General features: G+C 43.5%; 1 long non-coding RNA gene across 2 annotated transcripts in view; it reads right to left on the bottom strand.

Annotated features, from left to right (window-relative positions):
• LOC138744302 (uncharacterized) overlaps positions 1-15,871 on the bottom strand; it is an 88,446-nt gene that overhangs the window by 54,891 nt on the left and 17,684 nt on the right. For both annotated transcript variants that reach the window (XR_011345435.1, XR_011345436.1), the window contains exon 2: positions 10,227-10,319. This is a non-coding gene — a long non-coding RNA (uncharacterized lncRNA). The remainder of the gene's footprint in view (positions 1-10,226; positions 10,320-15,871) is intronic.

Here is a 15,871-nt window from a genome sequence, read left to right as displayed (position 1 = left end):
GATCACTGTAGGGATGGTACCTTTCAAGGGAAACTTCCAGCAAATCCTCCAGGATCAAAAAGGAAAACACAGATGTTGAAAATTTGAAGACAGAATATGTGGAAATAGCTGCAGCACAGTTAGCGTAGCGGACCGCACAACGCTAGTACAGCGCCATTGACCTGAGTTTGAATCCAGCGCCATCTGTAAGGAGTTTGTACGGTCTCCCCGTGTCTGCGTGGGTTTCCTCCGACCCTTCAAAATGTATGGGGTTTGGGAGTTAATTGGGGTATTTGGGCAGCAAGGGCTCGTGGACTGGAAGGGTTGTTACCGTGCTGCATGTACAAATTTTTTTTTAATAGTCAGATCTTTGGAGAGAAACAGAGTGAAGTTGATAATCTCAGGCTCTTATTTCTGACTAGATACAGCCTATCCCTTTAAAATGACCAAATATACCTCCCAATACCTGGAGAAATGGGGCATCATAAGAGATTTATGCTTCACTCAGTTCTCCTGAATAGCTACAGTTGGAGTCATGTGGAGTGCATCTAAACAGCTTTTCACCTATTTTGGATAAGAACTAGAATAGAGAGTTAACCAGTAGCTGTCTTGTCTCTGAAATGTTGATTGTCCATTTCCCTTTATGGATGACCCACTGATTTCCTCCAGGACTTTTCTTTAGTGGAACACTATTACAATGCCACCGACCCGTGTTTCGAATCTAGCTGCTTTACTATTAGAGTGCAAAACACAGACGTGCTGGAGAAACTGATTAAGTGATGTTTCAGGCCTAGGCCCTTCGTCAAGGTGTGCCTATACTCAACCACAGCACCTGCAGACTATCTTGTTTTATTTTTGGAGGCTGTCTTTCAGAAGTGGGATTAAACAAATGAATCACCTTGTCTCTTAGGTGGATGTAACAATATCAATTTTTTTGAAGGAGAACAGGGCAAATCCATGGACAAGGGTATTCTGAGGGGACTCTCTTTTGCTTCTCTTTCTCTGACTGTAGGGGGCGCTTCAAGCAATTTCTGTTGCACTGTTTTTAGTGCATGACAATAAAGAAATAACTATATAACCGTTTACAGCACAGAAACAGGCGGCCCTTCAAGTCCGTACCGGTTCACTTGAACAACTCCACTAGCTCCTCCGCAAACTCCTGAGGAAGTAGAGGCTTTCTTCATGATGCCATTGGTGTGTTGGTTCCAGGAAAGATCCTCCAAGATAGTGACTATATCTTCTGAGCTCTTGAATCTTGGATCCTAGATCTCCTGGCCAACATTACTGAAAACAGATTTTTCACCTAAGTGCTTACACTGTAAATTGGCCATTTTTAAAGGTCATTGGTAAACTTCTCCCTTTTGACCTTGGTCAATACCATGTTGCAATTACCTCAGTAAATTTTGAAGCTTAGGAAGTGTGGTGGTACACCACCAGCCTACTGCAGGGGGCAACCTCTGTACCTGCAGAAGAGCACAGGAGGACAAGGCAACACCTGGCCGGCTGTCAATCAGCCGACCTGAAAGGACCAAGCCCCACCCGGTCGGCTGTCAATCACCCTCCGGGATATAAGCTGGATCCGGCCCTTCGAAGCCAGTCTCAGAGCTTGAAACAGCATTCTCACACCCAGTTCTGTGGAAGTTTATATTGAATAAAGCCTATAGAACAGACTTTATGTTTTGTGTTTTTGCTTCTGTTCAATAGCGCACCACAGGGAGCATTAGTTAATTATTATATTTTGGAGTTGTAGTTCAGTTTGAGTTGGATACATCTGGAATTTAAAAAGCTTTGTTCCTCCCAATAGCCAACTATTTTAATTCTACCCACCATGTCCACATCAACATGCCTGTCCATGGCCTCGTGCACTGCTAAACTGAGGCTACCTACAAATTGGAGGAACGACACCTTGTAGTCTCCAACTTCTCCAGTTTACATTAGACCCCTTCACCTTTCCTGTCTCCTATCCTCCAGCTCCCCAGCTCTTTCCCTCTCATTCAGAGAGATGCCGCCTCCCCCTATCACTTCCAGCTTTTTTCTCTTCTGCCCACCCACTTGTATTCACCGATGATGACCTCTTGCCTGTTGGCCTATTCACCTCACCCCCTGCCCCCTTCTTCCCTCCTCCCCCCAGCTTGTTATTCAGGCGCCTGCCTGCTTTTTGCTCATTCCTTGATGAAAGGCCTAGGCCCGAAACACTTGTTACCCTTCTCTTCCTAATTGTGATCTGCTGAGTTTCTCCAGCACTTTCGTGTATTGCACGATCATCAAATGCAACAGGTCCCCAAATGGAGAAGAAAAACAGCAGCTTTTAATTGGTCCTATCCAATATTCCTCAATCTGTGGGGTCCGTGATCCACTGGGAGCCCATGAGTGTGTTATAAGTGTTATGCAGCAATGTGATTAAAAGAAATAGTATTGATATAATAAACTAGCTGTGGTGAACTGCTGTATCCCTGATTACCTGGCTCCACCCCGTCCTGTGACTGTACCTGTAGCCCTTCCCTCTTTGCCTCTAACACCTTGACCCTTCCCCAGGTCACGGCACAGGATGAGGTTCCTGTCCATTGTGAATCAGTGACTCAGACTCTGCCTCTCCAGTTGTTTACTGCACGTCACAAGCAACATGAAAACAGCTGTGTAAATTATGAAAAAGAAATTTCCCAGCAAAGCAATACAAAAATCCCATTGGCAGCCTGGAAAGGGGGTGAAGGTCACAAGCACCCCCACATTTCCAGTGCTGATCTGCAGGTTTGTTTTAGGTGGATTCTAATGAATACTTAAGAGTAGTCAGTGGGTGAAAGGTCTACTCTGGTCTAGTCCGTATGCAACTCTGGACTGGAATGGAGTGGCATCGACTTCTCTGGTTTCCATTAATCCACACTGCTCCCATCTTCATTCCTCCCGCCTTCTTTTCTCTAGCTTTGTTTTTTTCTCTCTCTCTCTTCCCTTTTCCCTCTGTCCCCTTTCACTGACCCAAAATCAATTCTCACGTCTCCTCTTGTCATATCCAATTAACGCCATTCATCTTAAAACACACACAGAAATGCTGGCAAAACTCAGCCAGATTCACACTTTAGTCTGTTGGTCAGGACTCCTTCCCCCCTCCCCCCCCAAATTCCTTCCCCTTTCTCTCCCCAGTCTTTAACTCAGACATCTGCCCAATTGTTGTTCATACCTTGAAGAAGGGCTCAGGTCCGTATATAGCAGGTCGGTAATATATCTTTACCTCCTATGGACGCTGAGAGATCAGCTGAATTCCTTCAGCATTTATGTGTTTTTCATATGAACTGGAATGGTCTTGTTGCTCTTCACAGACCACAAATCGATAAAAGGGTCATCCCATCATGAACTACAAGTGCACATGCTGTCTCATTGCTGAACTCTCAAATGAAACCTTAGTTTTTCCTTGTGGAAAAATCCACAAATGTATCCTAAGCACAGTTGGAAAATGAAGAATGAGCTATTGATCTCAAAGAGAGGTTTTAAAAGTTGGAATATTGTGGTGCTAGGGTAAGTGGCTGGTAGACAGATAGTTCTGTTTCACACACCAACCCTTCTACATTCCAAGATTCATAGCACATCGTTCTGCTGAATTCTAAATATGCAACTCTGGAAGGAAGAAATCTCCTGGTGTTAAAAATATTCCTCGACATCTCTCATTCATTTCTTCTGGAGCTGCAATTTGTTAAGTCTCAGCAGAGGACAAGAGGTGACTTATTAGAAGTGTATAGGATTATAAGGGGCTACAATAGGGTGGACAGCCAGCACCTGGGGTGACAATAGCAAATATCAAAGGATATCAGGTTAAAGTGAGTGCAGGAAAGTTTAGGGTACTTTTTTTACACAGAGAATGATGGGTGCCTGGAATACATTGCAGGTGTGGTAGTGGAGTCTGGTGCAATAGGGACATTGAAAAGACTCTTGGATGTCAGTAAAATAAAGGGTTTGAGGTAGGGAAAAATGAGTTTGTTCTGTTGGAGGTTTATATAGGTTGAGACAACATCATGGGCCAAAGGACCTGTTCTGTGCAGTAATGTTCTATGAACCTGGGTTCTTCTTCAGTCTAAATACCTGGTGCGCATCATTACAAGATGAAGAGCTCTGAGTGCGAATCAGGGTCCGTGTCACCTGTTAAATCATTGCCAAAGGTAGCGGGCACAGCAAAACTCTCCCCACCGTTGAGAACATCTAGAGGAAATGCTGCCATCGGAGATGATCTGCACCATCCAGACATGCCCTCTTCTCACTGCTACTATCAAGAAGGAAATACAGGTGCCACAAAACTCGTATCATCAGGTTCAGGAACAGCTGTTACCCCTCCACAATCAGTCTCATCAACGATAGTTCAATCCGAGATTAATTTAAGGATTCTTTCTTATTTATTATTGAATATTTATTTTCTGTAATGCGTAGTTAGTTTACATTTCTCTCTTTCAGACACATATCCTTCTTGAGTACAATTTTTTTTACCAGCGATGAGCAGAAATTCTGCCTGGCCCATGGGAAAAAGAATCTAAGGATTATGCGATGTCATGCATATGTACTCTAACAATAAATCTGAACTTTGAACTTTGAGTTGGTGGAAAACCCCCTTGTACATTTCAAGGTCGAGAGCACTGACATAGTAAAATCTAAACCACAAGGGTGCCCGGTGATCTCTGCAACAGGGCGCTGAACTTTCGGATCAAAAATTTTCCCCTTTCTCTTGAGGATTAAGGGCAATTGAGACAATTGCCCGGAAATCTGCCAAGAGTCTCTGAGATAAAGGGGAGCACAAAAAAAGTTATTTCAAAATTGTATTCCTTTCCTCAAATGGGAATCTGAACCTTAACCTAAACAAGGGCTTGATAAATCAAGGCAAAGGTGGGAATCAGATTTGGGTATAGAAATTGATCCATTTTACTGGTCCAACTTATGATTAACACGATTAATGTAAGGTATTGGCTGGTGCAATATAACTTACTCCACAAAAGTCACATAAATTCAAATCAGAAATATCAGACCAATGTTTGCAATGTGGTCAAGAAATAGGCCCTAAAGTGAGGCCTTTCTGGGAAGATTTGGGTAATCTTCTGTAAAAAAAAATTACTGAAATTCGATGCCCTCAGGTACCTGAATTTTTTTTATTGGAGAATTTAAAAGACGCAAGACCTGAAATAAGGCTGTCGAAATATCAATTAAAATTCATTAAGCTCACTTTAGCAGTGGCCAGAAAATGCATAGCAGTGACTTGGAAATCTGATTCCCAACTAGGTTTAGCCTGCTGGAAGGTAGAAATGCATAATGTGAAACAGGTATGACGTATTTTTAAGAATATGGAATCCATACCTAAGGTACATCGGGGTAAATATTTAATGATTCCCCCCTCCTGTCCCTTCCCCCCCCCCCAGTGCTCACAGTGCCAAGGACCCAAGATAAATTAGGTTATTTGTCCGTTAATGGGAGTGGGATTTATCCTAGGTGAAGCCAATCTTTTCATTTTCTTATTCTTTCTCTTTTCTTCCTTTTTCTTCTTTATTCTTGTTTCTGGGGTGGGGGTGCGTGGGAGGGTTCCTCTTACTTTGTTCTTTTTTCTCTCTATGATCTTTCTATTCTCTTTCTCTCCCTTTGGTTCAAAGGGGACATTGAATTTGCATTTTTGTTGTATTATTGGAATTTTTCTTTCTTTATAATCATTGAATCACATGTTGACTCTTCATCTTTCTCACTTTCTTTAATATCGACATGTGGACTCATATTTGTATTATTTTGTTAATATTATTGATATTAGTGTTTTTCTTTTCGATTATTCTTTTTGACTGAATGTGAATTGAAAATTCTCAAAATAAAACATTTTTAAAAAAAGGCTCTGGGATTGGTTTCTGGTATCAAAAGGGCTAGGAATGGGTTAAATCTGGAGCTGGAGTCATTCTGCTTCCTTTAGCACCACTGATGTTACTGATTACAATACTAGGAATCTTTTTGTGTGGACATCCCATCAAGGAGTTAAGTGTCAAGCTCCTTGCAACATGGAAGTACATAAGAATACAGGAAATTAGGAGCTGGAGGGGGGCCCCCCAAACCTGTCACACCATTCAAAAAGGTTAGCGCAAAGCCATTGCAATGCCAGTGACCTGGGTGCGAATCTGCACTGTCTGTAAGGAGTTTGTTCACTCTCCCTGTCATCGCTTGGCTTTCCTTTGGATGCTCCAGTTTCCTCCCACATTCCAAAGACGTATGGGGTTAGTAGGCTAATTGGTCACATGAATGTATTTTGGCAGCATGGGCTCCTGGGCTGGAAGGGTCTGTCACTGTGCTGTATGTCTAAATTAAAAATTAAATTAAAACTGATTATAGCGCATCCATGCTGTCCTCAACTACTCATCTGAGATCTAGGGTTCTGCAATGTTAACATTTGTCAATCATCAACTTTAGGTGGAATGTCGGAGTCTAGTCTGCTGACAAATGGAGGCATTTATAGACCTTGGTGGATCAGTGAAGTTCCAGTGAAGTCTGTTGCTGCTGTTCTGATAATCACAACTCCCTCCCCCACTGCCCACTTGCCCCCAACCACTGACACCACCCCCGCCATTGCCCTCCACCCACCTTGGCCTGCCCGCTCATCACATTACATGTCCCCAGCTCCGACTCAATCACACATGACATGCAACGCCACACACCAATGGGATAGTGAGCAGGCTCACCCATACATAATATGGGTACTCTAACAATAAGCCACCGCTGCCCACCCCTCTCGCCCAGACTCACTGGCTCCACCAGCTATCGCATTTTTATAATTAATAAAGAAAAACATTAAAATATAAAGAAACATTCCCTCTTGGTTGGCCAATATCCTGGGGTTTCGTCCACAATTTGGTATACTCCAGAACTTTAGAGATCTCAACAGAGATCCATTTCACATGACAGAAACTCCTGTAACTTTTTCCAGTCTTAAAAACTAAAAACAAATTACCAAAAGAAGCCCCCCACCCCCCACCCACCCCTTTGACATGTGTTATCTCTTCATTGATATTGGGCAGCTTTACATGCCTTCTCTGGACAAGTGTTTGTACTGTACCACTAATGGTGAGCTGTCTAAAGCCAGGGATTATCAGTGAACCTGGATAAACCAATGCATTAACACGAGGTTATCAGCAAACAACCTTCGTAGGCAATTAATCCATCAGTAACAACTGCCAGAGAAACCAAATCATTTCTTCATTCCTTATTATTTGATTTATATTGTGTCCCTGACACCAAAGCACCCCCCCCCCCGCCCCCCACCATGAGAAATGGCATAGACAAGTGATTTCATTTTGGATATTTCCCAGTGTCTGAACTTGTGAATGAAAGGTTTGTGCAAGCAGGTAAAGTTCTCGGCCTAAACACACCCTGTCGGAGGAAATCAGTGGCTCGAGCACCATCAGTGGGAGATTAAAAATGGCCGACCTCTCGGGTCGAAACCTTTCATCAAGACTGAGAGCGTAGAGGGAAGATGTCTGGTGTAATGAGGTAATTCTCATTCCCCCTCCCTCCTTGGATTCTTCTGTTCCTACTCTGACTTCCCCATTTGGATTCTCCCCCTCTTCCCCCCCCCCACCCCACCCACCGGTTCCATCTGGTCTCTCTTTGTACCACTAATGGCATCCTCTCTTATTGATTCCAACACTGCAGCCTTTTTCTCCATTTATCACCTCCCCTTCAACCTGTACAACTTATCCTCCTCCACCTGAACCTTTGTTTTTCTCCCCCTCTTTCACTTTTCCTGTCATAAGACGTAGGAGCAGAAATAGGCTATTCAGTCTGCCCACCATTTAATCATGAGCTGATCCATTTTCCCACCCAGTCCCACTGCCCGGCCTTTTCCCCATAACTTGTGATGTCCTGGCTAATCAAGACCCTATCAATCTCTCCCTTAAATACACCCAGAGACCAGGCCTCCACAACCACCTGTGACAACAAATTCCACAGATTCACCATCCTCTGGCTGAAGAAATTCCTCCTCATCTCTGTTCTAAGTGGTCACCCTTCAATCCTGAATTTGTACCCCGTTGTCATAGACTCTCCCACCATTGGAAACAACCTTTCTACATCTATTCTGATATGCCTTTCAACATTCAAAATGTTTCAATGAGGTCCCCCCTCATTCTCCTAAATTCCAATGAATATAGGCTATTCAATCTGCCAATCAATGGTGGTGTCTGTCCATCATCCTTCCCCCTCACTGGTTCACCAGTCCCCCCACTGGTCCCTGTCTGACTGCTCCCAACCTGTCCTCATTACATTTGCAATCTCTCCTCCACAGTCTCGATGAAGGGTCCTATCCCGAAACAGTGACCATTCTTTACCTCCCATTGATGCTGCTCGACCTGCTGAGTTCCTCCAGCAGATTGTGTTTTGCTCCAGACTTCAGCATTTGCAATATCTCTTGTGCCTAATGTTCTCAGCTAAACCCACTGGTATAGAAACCTCTGTTTGTCAGCTCTCTCCTAGTTCTAGTACAGGAGCACAGCAACAGGGGTAGCTCATTCCATTCAGGGAATCTTAGCCCCATGTACATGGCTTTCTTCTATACTTCTCACTACCTTTGGTTAACAAGCATCGATGAATTTCATCTATTTACTAAAAAACAATAACAATTGCATCGAATGATTCTTGCAGAAGAGAGAAGGTCTACCAACTGTACCATGTCAAAGTTAAAGTCTTGTACTTAACCTATGTCTCCAAGACACCTCATCTAGTCTATAAAATCTAGGGATTTTCTCTTTGGATCAATGAAGGATGAGAAGAGACAATGGAGGTGTATAAGATTATGAAGGGCATTGATAGGGTGAACAGCCAGCACCTTTTTCCCAGATGACAATCGCAAATACCAGAGGATAACTGTTTAAGGTAAGGGGAGGTAAGTTTAGGGGATGCGGAATGAGGTGGGTGACTACAATACTGCCAGTGTTGGTGGTGGAGCCTGTTACAAAAGGCACATTCAAAAGACTTATAGATGGACGTAAGAAATTGGTTATGGTAGGGAAGGGTTAAATTGTTGTGGAGTAGGTTTACATAGGTCAGCACAACATTGTGGGCTGAAGGGTCTGTACACATCTGAAGCTTTCCTATATCCAACGTGCCAGTTCTCATTTACATATATCTTTACACCGCATGAGGATGGAAAGTACTTTGGGAGAATAAGGCTGTCAGAAGATAGAGAAGTAATTTGCTACCCTGGATTATCTGAGAACAATGAGAATGCTTAGCTTCTAATTAACGTGACGGAATGTTAGCACCACCTCACCATGATGAGCAGTGGCTAAAAGGAAGTCACAAGCAATCAGAAAGACATTAAGCTGGAAAGGGGGCAGAATAAAATCACTGGGACTGGAGGGTTTGAATTGTAAGGAGAGGCTGGATAGGCTGGGACTTTTCTCCCTGGAGCTGAGGAGGCTGAGGGCACAACCTCGATGAAGGGTCCCGACCTGAAATGTTGACTATTCCTGCCCATCGATGCTGCTAGACCCACTGAGTTCCTCCACATTATTTACTCCATTTCATTTTTATCTTAAATCTAGTTCCCCAAAACAATGAGGCTATGTCCCATAGTTCTTCCCACTGATACAGCTTTCTGTGATGTGATATGGAATGGTAGTACCAGCATGGGTCACTTAATAATATGGGAATCTATCACCAATAGTTCAACACCATATCTGGAGTTAGTGACTCTTTAATTTTAATATTAATGGTCTTTACCATGAAGTGACAATGCTCTGAGTATCAGAGGGTGTGCGTACACGTGCACGCGTATGTGTGTATGTGTGACATAAACAGACAAACACACACATATGTATGAGTGAATATATCCATTTATCTATGTATCTATCTATATAGACACACACACACACACACACACACACACACACCCCTGCAATGATTCCATCCTGAAAAAATGATTTATTCATGGAATTTGAATTTCATTAATACCTCACCAAAGTGAATCAAAAGTTCAAAAATCAAAGCAAGAAAACAGTGAAGGTCACCGATATTTATGCAATCACACAAGTGGACCGACTGGCAACAGAAGAACATCCAATCATTGCATATGCTCCGATGAGTTCCAGTTCTCATTAGCTCCAAACCCATGCAATCTCATCACATTGTCCCCGGCCAATTTTGTTGACAGTTCCAAGCCCATTTTAAGTGGTTATGAAATGGTGCAAATCCCGCATGACAGGTCAAATGCTAACAGCTCGTGTAAGGTCATTTGTATAACCACTCACTTGGGCTGCTCCAGACGTGAAAAGCTCTGCGGAACACACGGAGGAGGTAATTTTCTGTCGGCTGCCTGTTATACATCTTTTTGAAAGCAGCACCTGAAAGAGAGCATTTCCTTCATTAGATCCCATTAGCTGCCCTCAACCTTTTCTGACCCACAGATCACCTTAATTATTCCTTAACTTATTGTGGACCACTAACAATACCACTAACTTTTGGTGTGTGGGGGCCTGTCAAGTTCAAGCCCCTTCCCAGACCACCACAATACTTTTGTTTCTTTTTGCTGGAAAATTTTTTGAGAATTATTTTTCTCATCAAATTTACAAACTTCATTTTATATTTATTAACTCTTTCCCTGTCTCATGGCATATTGTGATAATTTAACTTATATCAGGAACAGTTGCTACCCTTCCATCGCCCCACTCCTAAACAACCAAAACTGTCTCGCCTGCAGTGGGAAGGGAAGGTTGAGAACCACTGGTCTAGACTCAATTGTTACTGAAATATTTTGCTTGAGAAAAATTGTCATTGACCCATTTCCTTTGGAGTTCTGAAACCGTGCACATAACGAGTCAATTAGGGATGATTAAAACAATTTCAAAGTTTTCAAACTTTTTCTTTCCCCTCACATACCATCTTAAGCAATCCCTTACTAATCACAGAGCACCTATGGCATAGGGATTACTTAAAGTGGTATGTGAGGGGAAAGAAAAAGGTTGTAAATCACTATTCTAAGGTTGCAAATAGCAGATGAAATGAGAAAAATTCCTGAACCATCATTTACAATGAATGACATGCTCATGACAGAAGGTCAAGGACCAAGTGGTACATACAAATGTAAAATCAATTGCATGATGCTTTCCTCCTATTCTTCTTGGGTGGCTGACAACCTTAGCCTAAGATTCTTCTGCACTTTTAATAATTTTCAAATTATTAAATGGAATCAATTCTCAATCATAAAAAATGAAAACCAAACAAAATCATTGCAGATGCCGAAAATGTGAAATGAAAACCGATAATATTGGAAACATTCTACAAGTCAGGTAGTGTCCATGGAAAGAGAAGAAGTTAACATTTCAGTTCTGGGAAATTTTGTCAGCACCTCTTGATCTGAAACATTAAACTGCTTCTCTTTCCAGCCTTTTCTGGATATTGCATCTCAAAAAAAAAAGCTGGAGGAAATCAGCCAGTCAAAAGGGTCAGAGGCCTTCGTAAAGGCTTCAGACCCAAAACATCAACTGTTCCCTTTCTCACAATGATGCTGTTTGATGCATTGGTTTCCTCTAACTGATCGTTTTATGCTCCAGATTCTTCTAGCATCTGCCGTCTCTCCTGTGTCTCCACTTTCTGGACGTTGTTCCTTATCTGTAATTCCCTTGTGTGTTTCTTTCAAAATCAGAATCTGGTTTATTGTCATGCACATGTGTCATGAAATTCATATAGAATTAAGAGTAGACAAGGAATTTCATGGGTAGAAATAGAGAGTAAAAATTTCGGGTGTGAATCCTATATTAAAACTAAGATAGAATTGTAATATTTATTTACGTTAGGCTGAAACAAGCTGGGGTGGGGCTTGGAGGTCATAAATTATAGGAGAGAAGATGCAAGAGGGAGAAACCATTTGGAAGGGGAGAGGAAAGAAAAGTTAGAGAGAAAAAATAAGAACAGAAAGAGTTGGAAACAGTGGGGTGATGTTAACCTAAAATTAGAAAAAAAATGTTAATGCTGTTAGGTTTAAGCCAGTTCTTCAGGTTTACACTTAACTTCACTCTGACAATGGATGAGGCCAAGGACAGACACGTCTCTGTAGGAATGGTTGGGGGAGTTAAAATGGTTGGCTGCAAGAAGCTCAGGTTTAAACCCATAAACAGAAGGCCCACAAAAACAGTTGAGATTAAACACAATACAGCACAGGACTTGCCCTTCAGCTCACAATGTTGTGCCAACCTCCACTTTAAAGTCCTCCATTTGCTTGTCTAGTTGCTCTTGAAATTCACCAATGTACTTGCCTCCACCACTGACCAAGTAGTGCATTCCACACACCAACCACTCTCTGGGTAAAAAAACTTCCTCTAATGTCTCCCTTGAACCTCCCACCCATTACCCTAAACCACACGTCAAACTTTGGCCAGCGATATAATTATATTTGGCCCGCAAGATCATTTCAAAAATGTATTAGAGGTGGCCCGCCCTGCAGCGAGAGCCGATGCTGTTTTTTTGGTAATGTCACCCCCACCATCCTCCCCCTTCATTGCACATCCTTCCCCATTGTAACATGAGAAATTGTAACACGAGACGTCTGTCAATGTCATCAGCTGGCAAGCCAGTTGGAAGGCTCCCCGCACAACCAGTCACTTCTCCCACCTGTCGAGCGGTGCGGCGAGCGCCTGTCGGCGCGACAGGCATGGCAGGCTGCGCACAGCCCCCAGGCAGCGCGAGCCCCGCGCGACTGGCACCGGACGGCCCTTCCACAGCGCGAGCGCACTTCTCCCGGTCGCCACGGCCTTCAGCGCTTGCACCTGCGCAGACCCCAAGGACGGCTGGTTCGGCCCTGCACGTGAAGAGAGAGATGGTGGCTGTCCTCAAAGGCTGATCGGCAGCGCGCTGGGCCTGAGTGGGTGGGTAAGCAGGGGTGGGCAGAGGGTGCAGGTGAGGAGTAATGGGCAGGGGAAGTTATGGTGGTGCGAGGGGCAATTAGAGGGAGGGATGAGTAGAAGGAGGGGTGGATAGAGAAGAGGTAAAAGGGGAGGGGCAGGGCGAGTAGGGGAGGGGTGATTAGAGGGTGAGAGACGGGTAGAGGGAGGAACAGGTTGAGAGGAGAGGCAGTAGAGGGGCGTGTATAGGATGGGGTGGGTAGAGGCAGAGCAAGTGGAGTGAGGGGTGAGTAGAGGTTGGGTAAAGGACTGGTCAGGTAGAGGGATGGTGGGTCGAGGGTGAATAGAGGCCTAGAGCCTGAGGAGTGAGCAGGAAATGCTGAGTCCTGATGCAGGCCAAAATGGACACAGCCTGTGAATGCTGACTACATCTCCACAGGGACCAAATAGGTTTCCCTCAGGTCAAGCAAAGGGTGAACTTGACCTACCTACTCCTGACCTGTAACATTATCCTCCTAAAGTTATATCCTAAAGTTTAACATTACATATGTTGAAAGAAGAGAAAACATGTAGATGTTGTTGAAAATTTTCAATAAATATTTAGTTCGGCCCTCGACTTAGTCCAAGTTTTTAATTTTGGCCCTCCGTGAATTTGAGTTTGACACCCCTGCCCTAAACCCATGCCTTCTTGTAGTGAGCAGTTGCGTCCTGGGAAGGAGGCACAGGCTGTCCACTTTATCTATTTCTCTTAATATCTTGTATACCTCTATCATGTCTCCTCTCATCCTCCTTCTCTCCAAAGAGTAAAGCCCTAGCTCTCTTAATGTCTGCCCATAATGCATACTCTCTAAACCAGGCAGCATTCTGGTAAATCTCCTCTGCCCCCTTTTCAACATTTCCTTGTCTTTCCTATAATGAGGTGACCAGAACTGGACACAGTATTCCAAATGTGGTCTAACCAGAAGTTTGTAGAGCTGCATCATTACCTTGTGGCTGTTAAACTCAGTCCCTTGACTGATTTAAAGCCCACACCCCATAAGATTTCTTAACTACCCTGTCTACCTGTGAGGCAACTTTCAGGGGTCTGTGGACATGGACCCCCAGATCCCTCTGCTCTTCCATGCCGTCAAAAATCTTGTACTCTGCCTTGGAGTTTGTCTTTCCAAAGTGTACCACCTCTCACTTCTCTGGATTGAACTCCATCTGCCACTTCTCAGCCCAGCTCTGCATCCTATTAATATCCCTGTACAATCCTCTACACTATCTACAAAACTACCAACCTTTGTGTCATCTGCAAACCTACCAACCCACCCTTATGCCCCCTCATTCAAGTTGTTAATAAAAATCATGAAGAACTTAATTGTAACTGTTCCGCCATATTTTGGTTCCACTGATAACTAAATATGAGAATTTGAGAGCAAATACAGCCTGTTAACCAACAGAGTGTGAGTAATTGGCCATCGGTCAGAATCACAGACTGCAATGAGGAAGCACACAGGAGGGAGATAGATCAATTAGTTGAATGCTGTCACAACAACAATCTTGCACTCAACATTAGCAAAACCAAGGACATAATTGTGAACTTCAGGAGGGAGAAATCAGGAGAACACGAACCAGTCCTCATCGAGGGGGTCAGCAGTGGAAAAGGTTAAGAATGTCAAGCTCCTGGGTATCAACATCTCTGAAGATCTTTCCTCGGGACTCCATGCAATTATGAAAAAGATTCATCAATGGCTATATTTTGTGAGGAGTTTGGGGAGATTTGGTACATCACCAAATACCCCCCAAATTGTTACAGGTGTACTGTGGAGAGCATTCTGGCTGGTGGCATCACTGTTTGGTATGGAGGTGTCAATGCACAGACAGGAAAACACTACAGAGAGTTGTGAACTTGGCTAGCAATATGAGGGGCATCAGTTTTTACCCCATTAAGGGCATCTACCATAGGCGGGATCTCAGGAAAGCAGCCTCTATCCTTGAGGACCTCCACCATCCAGGCCATGCCCTTTTCTCACAGCTGTCAACAGGAAACAGGTACAGGCTCCTGAAGACAAACCCGCAGCAGTACAAAAGCAGCTCCTTCCCCTCTGCCATCAGATTCCTGAATGGACAATGAACCACAGACACTGCCTCACATTCTCTTCTTTTGCACTCATTTTTAAAAAAAATGTATTTTATAAAAATGTTGCACCTGGGACGCTGCTGCAAAACAACAAATTTTGTGATGCATATTCATGACAATAAATTCTGATTCAGTTTCTATTTTTCATTCAGATATTCGGGTCAAATCAGTTGCACATTTACAAGCATTGCATTGAAACTGGTAAAAGTTCATTGAAGGGGTTTCACTCATATCAGAGTTCTCTTGGTCTCTGGTGATTAACCAATATTCTTACCATTCCACTTACTTCCTGGAATTTCCCTTTTGATGAAAACTGAGTGTCTCAGACGACTGGCTTCCAAACATTTCTCTGATTTAATGAGCCTTCTATCGTGAAAATTGAAACGCCTCCCATGCTAATGCAGAAATTGCTTTCCAGGAAAGAGAATGGATGCTAAGACACAGTAATTGGCAGAAGTTCCCCAGACCCTCTCAGTGGTGTCCTTTCAGAAGGAAAGGTTTTTTTTTCAATTTTTTAAATGATATGCCACAGTATCTGGCCCTCGAAACCTGTGCCTCCTATTTACATCCAATTCGTCTCCCAACCCTATATGTTTTGGAGGTTGGGAGGAAACCAGAACACCTTGACAAAATCCACACAGGATGCAGAGAGAACAAACAAACGCCTTACAGTCTGCACCAGATTTGAACCTGGGTCACTGGCACTGTAATAATGTTGCGCTAACCGGCTGGATGAGAACATTAACGGAGGGAGATTCAGCCCATTGTAAACGGGAAGGGTTGTAGAGGGATGCATCTATGCATAAAACCATTGTAGAGGGGGAGAAAAGTGAGTGTATGGTAAAATTGGGTAAGGGGCGTGTGTCCACTGAAGATAGGGAGGGCTGAAGAGGGGTATAAAATCACTATAGTGGGAGAGAAAGGTGTGTGTGTT

The sequence above is a fragment of the Narcine bancroftii genome, chromosome 10 (genome assembly GCF_036971445.1).
Source record: "Narcine bancroftii isolate sNarBan1 chromosome 10, sNarBan1.hap1, whole genome shotgun sequence".
NCBI lineage: Eukaryota > Metazoa > Chordata > Chondrichthyes > Torpediniformes > Narcinidae > Narcine > Narcine bancroftii.
This window is presented reverse-complemented; position numbering and strand designations above follow the sequence as displayed.